The 12,178-nt window shown below is 37.9% G+C and overlaps 1 protein-coding gene across 1 annotated transcript in view; it reads left to right on the top strand.

Moving 5' to 3' along the window:
• Nucleotides 1-12,178, top strand: part of LOC115218449 — a 601,809-nt gene that overhangs the window by 85,903 nt on the left and 503,728 nt on the right. The gene's annotated exons all lie outside the window — the stretch shown is intronic.

Raw genomic sequence — 12,178 nt, 5'->3', positions numbered from 1 at the left:
TTGATGGAAGATTTTAATTTAGGTCACATTAAAAGAGGAAATCTATACAAGAGTGGCTGTTTGATAAGAAGCTTGCTTCACAATCACATGGTTCTGGGTTCAGTTCCACTGTGTGGCACCCTAGGTAAGTGTCTGCTACTATAGCCTCGGGTTGACCAAAGCCTTGTGAGTGGATATGGTAGACAGAAACTGAAAGAAGCTCATTGTGTGTGTGTATGTATGTATATATATATATGTATGTATGTATTTGTGTTTATCTCCCCACTATTGCCTGACAACCAATGATGTTGTGTTTACGTCCCTGTAACTTAGTGGGTCGGCAAAAGAGACCAACTGAATAAGTAGTAGGCTTACAAAGAATAAGTCCTAGGGTCAATTTGTTCAAATAAAGGCAGTGCTCCAGCATGGTCGCAGTCAAATGACTGAAACAGGAAAAAGAATAAAATTAATGGTATTTCAGGTGGATTGCATCAAAAGGTCTAAATGCCATGAACGCCAGGATAAGCTTTGGCCAAACATACCTGTAGGTTCGAGACACTGTTATGATACAGCAAAGCTTGGATTTGCTTTTCAGATCTCCAGAGATTCACCAAAATAACTAACACTAATATATTGAGAACTAACTAAATTTACTGTACATCCTCAAGTCATGTTCTTAGATATGTTCCTTTATAGCCTGAGTTCTCCATTTTGAGGACACCTTTTTTTCATTTCCTCCTTTCAACAAATCTTAGAGACACTGTAAAGTGTCATGAGCACTACTTGCCCCGCAAAAAAATAAAGGCTGTGTGGTAAGTAGCTTGCTTTCCAACCATATGGTTCTGGGTTCAGTCTCACTGCATGGCACCTTGGGCAAGTGTCTTCTGCTATAAGCCATGGGCTGACCAAAGCCATGTGAGTGGATTTGATAGATGGAAACTGAAAGAAGCCTGTCGTGTATATATATATGTTTGTGTGTCTATGTTTGTCCCCTAAACATCGCTTGACAACCGATGCTGGTGTGTCAACATCCCCGTAACTTAGCAGTTTGGCAAAAGTGACCCAATAGAATAGGTACTAGGCTTTCAAAGAATAAGTTCTGGGGTTGATTCGTTTGACTAAAGGCGGTGCTCCAGCATGACCGGAGTCAAATGATTGAAACAAATAAATGAGTAAATAATAATAACAATAATAGTTTCAAATTTTGGCACAAGGCCAGCAATTTCAGGGAAGTAGATAAGTTGATTATGTAGACCGCAATGCTGAACGAGTACTCTGAAAGGATGAAAGGCAAAGTTAACTTCAGCAGAATTTGAACTCAGAATATAGTGACAGGTGAAATACTACTAAGCATTTCGCCTGGCGTGCTAATGGTTCTGCCAGCTTACTGCCTTAATAATAATGATGATAATAATAATAGTAATAAATGATGATGATGAACACTAGGATGTTGGATGCTGTTAAAACAAGAAAAAAATGCCAGAAATCTGAGAGAAAAAATTTAATACCACCAAACTTAGCCAGTGGTTGTGACACACATGAACTCACATAGATACACAGACATATGCACACACAAATATTTTTGAAAAAATAAATAGTTTTAGAGAGAAGAAATTTTGTTTATTGCTTTTCTTTCCCCCACCCCTGCATTTTTTTCCTCCTCTTGTGTTTAGTTTCTTCGGAAATCAATAGATTTGTCTTGGATTCCAATTCTACTGAGACATGTTTATTTTCAAATATTAATCTGCAAAGCTCTTTAAACAATAACAGTGATTGTGGCAATGGTGGTGGGTGGTGGTGGTACTAGATGATGATGATGATGATGATGATGATAATGATGGTGGTGGTTATGATGATTTTGTTAAGTGATGAGGACAATGTTAACGATGGTGATGGTGATGATGATGATGATGAAGAAGGAAGCAGTGGTGTTAGTGCTGGCCAAGATTGTTGTGGCACTACAGTAATTAAGTGAGTGATGATAATGTGATAATGACGATTTAAGCAGTGATGTTGACAATGCCGATGATGAAGGTGATGGTGTTAGCAGTGGTCAAGATCATTGTGGTGCTACAATAAGATGATGATGATGATGATGTTAATGACAATTTAAGCTGTGAAGAGGGTCATGTTAACAAAAATCACTGTGGTGATAGTAGTAGTAGAGGAATAAGAATGACAATCATGATGATGAACATGATGATGATTACTGTGTTAACGAAGACCCCTATTATCTTCATCATTATAATGACTGTTTCTCATTACCACCACTACTATCATCATCATGATGCTTCTTAACATTGTCCATATCCCAGCTACTAAGGGACATGCTCAAATGGTTATGGTCAAATCAGTGGCATTGAGCAGAATATTTGCTGTAGCCCATCTTTTATACCAAGACAAAACAATGTGCATAACACTTCCAATCAGTTAAGATCAGAAGCCATGTGAGCCACTACTTGGTACTGCATGAGGGCATCATGAGAGTCACTGCCTGGTACTGCATCAGGGCATTTATTATCATTATTATTATTATTATTATTATTACTAGCAGTATAGCCCAGCATTGCTCGGGCTTGTTTTCTTCTCAACCCTTGAGAACTGGAGTTTTTGAAAAGTAAAAATTTTGCATAATGTACTTTGTTATTCTATTTAAGTGAACATTTTTCTGGTTGAAATACACCGAGAAATGGTGACACAGCAGTCAGAAAATCGTAAAATATAGGGATTTTTATAGAAAAAAAGCACCTTTTTGATGTAAATAATTTTTGGTGTTAACATGGTCCGATTTGAATTTTTTCTTCTACCGACTGAAGAGCAAGCCTTCTTCTATCATACTCTCAATTTTGGTCAACTTGCGCCACAGGGTCTTGGAGGAGATAGTATTAGTTGAAGGCTACCAAACCTGCCATATACAGACAACTTCAGCTTTATATATATAGATTATTATTATTATTATTATTTGGTTTGACTCAGGTTTGGTCTTATTCCAGGTAGGATTTATGTGGGTTGCAGCCAACTACCTGTAACCTTAGATATCTACAATTTTTCAATAGTCATTCAAGTGCTTAGAACCCTCCTGATAATCTTTCCTGTCCCTAAGAGGCAAACTTTCTGTAGGAGCTCTACAGGACATTCTATTCCAATCTCCTTCAACCATTTGTCTATATCTTAGCTTTCAATTCTCAATGCACCAATTATTATAGGCACAACCTTTACAGTTTTCATATTCCAAATTCTTACAATTTGAAATTTAAAGGGATTGCATTTTATTATAATTACTATAATAATAATAATAATCTTGGCGAAAGAGTTTGACAAGCTCAGAAAATATAAAGACCTGCTCATTGAAATTGAGAAAATGTGGCATCTCAAGGCGGTTACAATACCAGTGATCGTAGGAGCACTAGGAATGATCAAGAAGGGAACTGAAAATTATATGAGAATGATCCCTGGCTTACCATCCCTGCAAGAAGTGCAAAAGATTGTCTTAACTGGTACATCACACGTATTGAGAAGAGCATTGTCGATGTGAGAACTATTACTACCCATGTATTTTAATTTAATTTCAAAAAAAAAAAATGAACGAACTAGTGAGTTTAATTTAATGGCCTACCAATGTATACTATGAGTTTCTCTGCCCTAGGAGTTGGGAAGACACACGGCAAGAAATGGAAGCAAATTTGAAAGAAGAAAAAAAAAAGATAATAATAATAATAACAATAATTATTATTATTATTATTATTACTATTATTATTATCATTACTATTATTATTATCATTATTATTATTATCATTATTATTATTATTATTATTATTATCATTATTATTATTAATGGGTGAGGTTAATTGTTACATCACCAGTCAAAATGCTTAGAATAATTTTACCAGTCTTTATGTTCTGAGTTCAAAATTCTGTCAAGCTCACTCTCACCTCTGAATTGCTGGCCTTATGCCAAAATTTAAAGCCATTATTACCTCCATTTTAGCGAAGGCAGAGTTGTTGTTTGTTTGTCTGTGGACAAGATATCTCAAGAACAGCTGGATGGATTCAGTTGAAACTTCCAGGGATGTTTTTGGCCTCATGACTGGCACAAACTGATTAGATTCTGGGATCGATTCGGTACTGGACAAGGATTCAGGATTATTTTTCCATTTGTTTTTACTTAATTTTTGAAAGTGGTTGGGTTCACTTTTAGCATTCTTGTTTGTGAGAGCAGTTGAGTTTATTTCAGATATTCTCATTTTAAAATCATTAAGAGGACGTTGGTGTTGCCTTGGCAGAGGTTTGTGCTCTCGCTGTTGTTATTATGGTGGCAAGCTGGTTGAATTGTTAGCAAGCTGGACAAAATGCTTAGCAGCATAAGGCTTGAAGTTTGGGGACAAGTCAGAAAGTCAAAGTTAACCACAGCAGGATTTGAAATTTGAATGGAAAGAACCAAAACAAATACTGCATGTTGTTCTGTCCGACACTCTACCAAACTGACCAATCCCCCAGTCTTCCTACATCAGCCTAAATATAATAAGAGATAAACTGCAAAACAACTGTTAGATTATATTTTGATATATGTCCATAATGGTCAAAGTATTGAATAAAGGTAGGTAGAGAGAGAGAGAGAGAGAGAGAGAGAGAGAGAGAGAGAGAGAGAGAGAGAGAGAGAGAGAGAGAGAGGGCCTGGAGCTTGGCTATTAAGTGTTGCTGAAGCAGTCAAATGACTGGGTTGGTGGGAAGGGAGAAGAGCTTCAATCGTGATTGGTCAGTGCTGTCTCGCCTACCCTGTCCCTTCCTCTCTAGTTGTTTATTGGTTATCACATGGCTGAAATGGTCAAAATGAAATGAGGAGAGAGAGAGGTATGTAAGAGGAGATGCAGAGAGGGGGAGAAGGACAGGCAGTGGTAAGATAAAACAGGAGGAGGAGGATAAAAACTGAAGCTAATTGTTATCAACAAATATGATGAAATGATTTCTGTTCAATTTACTCTTTCGGCTGTGTCCAGATTGCAAATGGTCATGGTCAGAAGATGTGTTGGTGAGTATGGGTTTCATTTCTGTTGATAACCTATATTAACAGTAGTTGTTATTATGAATAATAATAATAATAATAATAATAATAAAAGGACTTCAGACAAAGAACATGCCTCCTCATTGATATGACTGTCCCAATCGATATAAACGTATCTGTCAAGACCTACCAAAAACTGAGCAAATATATAGATCTTGAAATAGAAATCAGCAAAATGTGGAACCTGAAGACTAAAACAATACCTGTAGTCATAGGTGCCCTGGGAATGATAGCAAAAGGGGCTGATTGCTACCTAACTCAGATACCAGGAAACCCAAAAATGGCAGAAATTTAAAAGATAGTGCTCATATCCTACGCAAAATACTTTCTATGTAATCTCAAGGTTTAAAACAAACATAATTTTTTTTTTTTGTTTTTTTTTTTAGACATTCAGTAGTACAACACCAAAAACAACCCAAATATATGGCACACTAGGCATAACAACAACGTGAACTTCCAACCTGTTGTCTCTTGAGGGCTCTGGGTGAGACTTGGAGCCAACTTGTACAAATATAAAGCAAAAGTCAAACATAGAATAATAATAATAATAATTTCTGTGTTTCTGCAGTTGCTTTCATTTTACATTTTCAACTTGAAAAAGACAGACGAGCTGTTGAAATATTGTCAAACCAATAAAGAATCTTTTACAATTGCACCATGCTCTTCTTGTCTAATAATAATAATTTCTACTATAGGCACAAGGCCTAGATTTTGTGGGGAGGGGGACAGTTGATGACATTGACCCCAGTACTCAACTGGTACTTAATTTATTGACCCTGAAAGGATGAAAGGCAAAGTTGACCTTGGTGAAATTTGAACTCAGAACATCAAGACGGAGGAAATGCCACTAAGCATCTTGCCTGGCATGATAACGATTCTGCCAGCTCACTGCCTTTCTACCAACTCACCAATATTTTCTGACATAGGCACAAGAGCTGAAATTTTGGAGTAGGAGACTGGTTGGTTACATTGTCTCCAGTTCTTGACTGGTACGTATTTCTTCAACCATGAAAGGGATGAAAAGTAAAGTCAACCTCAGCAGAATTTGAACTCACAATGTAGAGTCAGACAAAATGCTGTGAGGCATGTTGTCCAGTGTGATTCTGCCAACTCACCATAATAATAATAATAATAATAATAATGGTTTCAAATTCTGCCACAACGGCAGCCATGTTGGGGGAGAGGGCAAGGCGATTACATTGACCCCCAGTTTTCAACTGGTACTTATTTTATCGACTCCAAACGGATGAAAGGCAAAGTTGACTTTGGTGGAATTTGAACTCAGAACGTAGCGCCGGATGAAATACCGCTAAGCATTTTGCCCAGCATGCTATCAATTCTCACCACCTTAATAGTAGTAATAATAATAATAATAATCCTTTCTACTAAAGGCACAAGCCTGAAATTTTTTGGAGGGGGTCTAAGTTGATTACATTAGCCCCAGTGCTCAACTGGTACTTATTTTATTGGCCCTGAAAGAATGAAAAGCAAAGCCAACCCTCAGCAACATTTGAACTCAGATCATAAAGACAGATGAACTGTCACTAAGCATTTTGTTCAGCATGCAAATGATTCTGCCAGCCTGGCACCTTATAATAATAATAATAATAATTTTTGCTATAGGCACAAGGCCTGAAATTTTGAGGGAGGGGATAAGTCAATTACATCGACCCCAGTACTTGACTGGTACTTAATTTATCAACCTGGAATGATAGGCAAAGTCAACCTCAGTAAAATTGAACTCAGAACATAGCAGCAGATGAAATACCATTAAACATTTCACCCAGCATACCAATGGTTCTGCCTTAATAATAATAATAATAATAATAATGATAATAATCCTTTTTAATATTTATTTATACTTGTAGAATGGATGACCGATTGAAAACAGTTCAATCTAGAGAAAAAGAAAGAAAAAAGGAAATGCAACATACGGGAAGTAGGGGAGGGATAGGAGATGAGATGTGAAAGGAAAGAAGAAAAAAAGTAGAAAGGGACACAAAGATGTTAGTAGTCAAGGATCTCTTTGATTCACTTTGTTTATCACTAAACCAGTTAATTTTCTGAGTACTAAATAGAATTTTGGAATTTTAAATGTGTCACACTTTCCCCACTAGGTTGATTTTATTTTTGCTCGTTTGTTTTACATTGGTTTCTTTCTTCTTTTTTTTTTCCTCTCTTTAAAGTACAGTAATACAATTTCTTACTAATTTCATGCTGTATCGTTCTGGACAGTCCTCGATCGTTTTGTCAACCTTTGTGGTTAATAAACACCGAAAGTATCATATGCCTCATTTGATTTTCTAAGAGTAACCAGGCAAGACAATGGGTTCAAGGTGTAACTTTACACAGCAGACTGCAGGCCCTATTTGATCAATCAGTATCTGCTTCAGCAATGATGATTGCTTCTCCTACAAATAGAAATACTGTTTAAATGCACCCCATGCACACGCATACACCACATTGTGCATATGTGCGTATGCACTTCTGGTCAAAGAAAATGAAATGATTATTCACATTGATCTAATTTTGGATATATTAAAGCTTTGCCAGTAGCCTTATATGAATTACACTTTCCAACAAACCACTATATTTTACATACATACATACATTCTGTGTGTGTATATGTCTATATATATGTATATATGAAGTACACATTTTTACAGCTTTTGGAAAGATATTTACATCTTTAATGCCTTACCTCTTCACAATTGCGAGCCTTTTACTTTATTATTGTTGTTGTTGTTACGATAATGAGCTGACAGAATTATTAACATGCCAGACAAAATGCTTAGTAGCAACTTTGTCTGTCTCCACACAGTGAGTTCAAACTTTGCTGGGGTTGACCATGCCTTTCATGCTTTCAGGGTTGGTGAAATAAGTACCTGTTGAGTACTGGGGGGTTTGGCGTAATCAGCTATCATCCTCCCCCAAATTTCAGTCTGTGTGCCTTTTCTTTTTATTTTTAACTTGTTTCAGTCATTTGACTGCAGCCATACTGGAGCACTGCCTTAATTGAACTTGAACCCAGGACTTATTCTTTGGAAGCCTAGTACTTATTCTATCAGTCTCTTTTGCCGAACCATTAAGTTACAGGGACATAAACACACCAACATCAGTTGTCAAGCGATGGAGAGGGGACAAACACAGGCACACACAAATACATACATACATATTTACTCCCACCCATACTTAGTATTCAATTGTGATATTGCCATGCACTTGTTTACAAATACATGGGTACACATCCAGTAGTACACTGGATATTTAATATCTCTTAAATGGTTTCTTAACTTCTAATTCATACAGACACATACACATATATACACAATGGGCTTCTTTCAGTTTCCGTCTACCAAATCCACTCACAAGACTTTGGTTGGCCTCAGGCTATACCAGAAGACACTTACTCTAGATGCCGCACAGTGGGACTAAACCCAGAACTATGTGGTTGGGAAGCAAGCTTCTTACCACATGCTACACCTGCAAGTAGAAGGGATTATTATTATTATTATTATTTCTAAGGTGGCGAGCTGGTAGAATTATTAGTACGCTTGGCAAAATGTTTAGTGGCATTTTGTCCATGTTTATATTCTGAGTTCAAATTCTGCCAAGGTTGACTTTGTCTTTCATTGTTTCAGGGTCGATAAAATAAGTACCAATTGAGTGCTGGGGTCTATATAATCTATTTATCCCCTCCCATCAAATTGCTGGTGCTGTGCCAAAATTATACTATTATTATTAAAAGATAAGAGCATTGGGTAAGCAGAATCATTACAGCATTAAAAATAATGCCTTACTTTCTGAGTTCAAATCCTGCTAATGTCAACGTTGCCATACATCTTTGCAGGATCAATAAAATAAAATACAAGTTAATCACTGGGCCCAATGTCATGGCGCTGTTACCTTGAGTCCTACAAAACAAAACTGGTCCTCATTGTTCCAATTTGTCTTGTTTCATACAGGGCAATATAACTAATGGACTGGTAAGGAAAAGAGAGACAGTAGAAGAGAAACAAGGATTCAATGGAGAAGGGAGTGAGAGTGTGAAGTGATAGAGACATACCAATGGTAGGGGATACACATAAATTTGAAGCATAAGATATGGATTCAGAGAATCACGTGACTATCACAGTAAGCTCCTCTTACAGACTTGGGTGAACAGTACACACAATAATCCAACAGAGAAATGTAATATGGTGGTCCTGTTGAAATCCAGAAGATCTGATTAATGAAATTATTTCATGAGGCTTTGATCATTTGATGAGCTAGCTTTATTTGCCTTGATATGTGACTATGTAATTGCATTGTATAATGTCAAGTATGCCTATTAAAGCAAACATGTAGGCATAATTTCTTCCACACTGAAACTATTGCTACATGAAGAAGGTTGTGAAATGGTCATAATCCTAAGGATATCAAGTGGTTAAATAAATATGTTATGAACTTCATTACCTTACAGCTGTTTCTGTACTTGACAGATGCTTTGTACTGAAGCATATGTATACTGAGTCCTAACACTAGATACACCAGGTTATTAATATAGCAATGCCTAAACAAAATACACACACACACATATATATGTAGTCAATTCAAATAAACAAACAATTCAAAATAAAAAAATCTTTTTAAAAAACGAAAAAATGAATGTGAAGACATGCGCAAGAAATGTATTAGCTTGATGCTCAGTGAAAGAAGAGAGTTTGATGTTTTGAACATAGCTTTTTGTCAGAAAAGAGAAAGGTCTAAGGATGGAGAAGAAATCACCAATGGCAAACATGTAGTTACATTGCTGACGTATATAGGTTAACTTTCTCGATGCAAATCCCTAGTCCTTCATGACTGAAGGGGGTCTTTACCCTTCATATATATATATATATATATATATATATATATGAAAGAAGGTTTCAATAAAACAAGGAGTTCAATAAAAATCATGATTTTTATTGAACTCCTAATACCTTTTGTTGAATATTATCTTAGATACTTTTTTGTAATGTTTTTAATATTTTTTTATATTATCAAATAATGTACATATATATTTAAATACTTTTGTGACAACCAGTACTTAACACAACAAAGCTTATATAAAGCTTACATTTACTTTGCAATCTTTCTAAAAAAAGTGAAACCGGTCAAGTGAATAAACATCTTAAGATTGCATTTTCAAACCTTCTTTCATATACATTTCCACTCATGTGGTACCTTACAACTTCACTTGTTTTATTTATATATATATATATATATATATAATATATATATATGTTGTGTGGGTGTGTGTGTGTGTGTGTGTGTATGTGTATATATATATATATATGTATATATGTGTATATATATGTATATATATATGTGTGTGTGTGTGTGTGTGTGTATATATATATATAATATTGTATGTATGTATATATATTATGTATATATATATATGTATATAATATATCTATATATATATCATCATCATCATCATCATCATCATCGTCGTTTAACGTCCGTTTTCCGCGCTAGCACGGGTTGGACGGTTTCGACCGGGGTCTGAGGAGCCAGGGGCTGCCCCAGGCTCCAGTCTGGTCTGGCAGTGTTTCTACAGCTGGATGCCCTTCCTAACGCCAACCACTCCGCGAGTGTAGTGGGTGCTTTTTACGTGCCACCAGCACAGGTGCCAGAGGGGTCTGGCATCGGCCACGGTCGGTTGGTGCTTTTTATGTGCCACCTGCACAGAAGCCAGTCGGGGCGGTGCTGGCATCGGCCACGTTCGGATGGTGCTTTTTATGGGGGGGGTTGCAGAAATATAGGGGAGCACCAGTGGGGAGGGGTGTTTGGAGTGTTCAAGTACTTGACTCAACAGGTCTCCTCAAGCACAGCGGGACGATCTGGGATCCGGGGTATTTTGAATGGGCAGGGGCTATGCGGAACTGATGCAAGAAGCAGCCCGGGTCTTTGCAGTCACAGCATGTCTCCAGAGATCTCGGTCCTTCGCCATTGCCTCGGTGAGGCCCAACGCTCTGAGGTCAAGCTTGACTGCCTCATCCCATGTCTTCCTGGGTCTACCTCTCCCCCTGATACCTTCAACTGTTTGGGAGTGGCACATGACCATACCATCGCAAGCGTTGCTCTTGCACACCACATCTGATGCTTCTTATATCCAGCATTTCTCTCAGGATGCTTACACTCTGTCGTGCGTGCACACTGACATTACACATCCAGCGGATCATGCTAGCTTCATTTCTTTCAAGTCTACGCATGTCCTCTGCAGTCATAGCCCATGTTTCATTACCGTGAAGCATGGCAGTTCGCACACATGCATCATACAGTCTACCTTTCGCTCTGAGGGAGAGACCCTTTTTCGCCAGTAGGGGTAGGAGCTTTCTGAACTTTGCCCAGGCTATTCGTATTCTAGTGGTGATACTCTCTGTGCATCCACCTCCGCTACTAACTTGGTCACCCAGGTAGCGGAAACTATCAACTACTTCTAGTTTCTCTCCCTGGAGTGTGATGGAATCTGCTTTCTGAGTGTCTGTGGTGACTATTGTCCCTGTGCATCTGCCGCACATGAAAGCTATCTTATCTGTTAATTTCCCTTTAATGTTGCTGCACCTCTTGTGCGTCCATAGCTTACATTGGGTGCATCTTATGGAGTTTCTACATGCACCTTTCCTACAGATTGAGCAGGGCCACCTACCCGAGGGGGTGTGTGCTGAGTACGCCTTGCTGCTTACTATTACTTTGGTCTTTGCTACATTTACTCTAAGGCCCTTTGATTCTAACCCTTGCTTCCACGCCCGAAATTTCTTTTCTAGTTCCTTTAGTGATTCTGCTATGAGAGCCAGGTCATCAGCATAGAGGAGCTCCCAGGGGCATCCTGTTTTGAATTCCTCTGTTATTGCCTGGAGGACTATGATGAATAGAAGGGGACTGAGGGCTGAGCCCTGGTGCACACCTACTTCTACCCGGAATTCTTCACTATATTTGTTGCCAATCCTAACCTTGCTGGCAGCCTCTCTGTATAGAGCCTGTACAGCCCTTATTAGCCATTCGTCAATCTCCAGTTTCCGCATCGACCACCAGATAAGGGAACGGGGAACCCTGTCAAAGGCTTTCTCCAAGTCCACAAAGGCTATGTAGAGGGGTTTATCTTTAGCT

This window comes from Octopus sinensis, linkage group LG13 (assembly GCF_006345805.1).
Source record: "Octopus sinensis linkage group LG13, ASM634580v1, whole genome shotgun sequence".
Classification (NCBI taxonomy): domain Eukaryota; kingdom Metazoa; phylum Mollusca; class Cephalopoda; order Octopoda; family Octopodidae; genus Octopus; species Octopus sinensis.
This window is presented reverse-complemented; position numbering and strand designations above follow the sequence as displayed.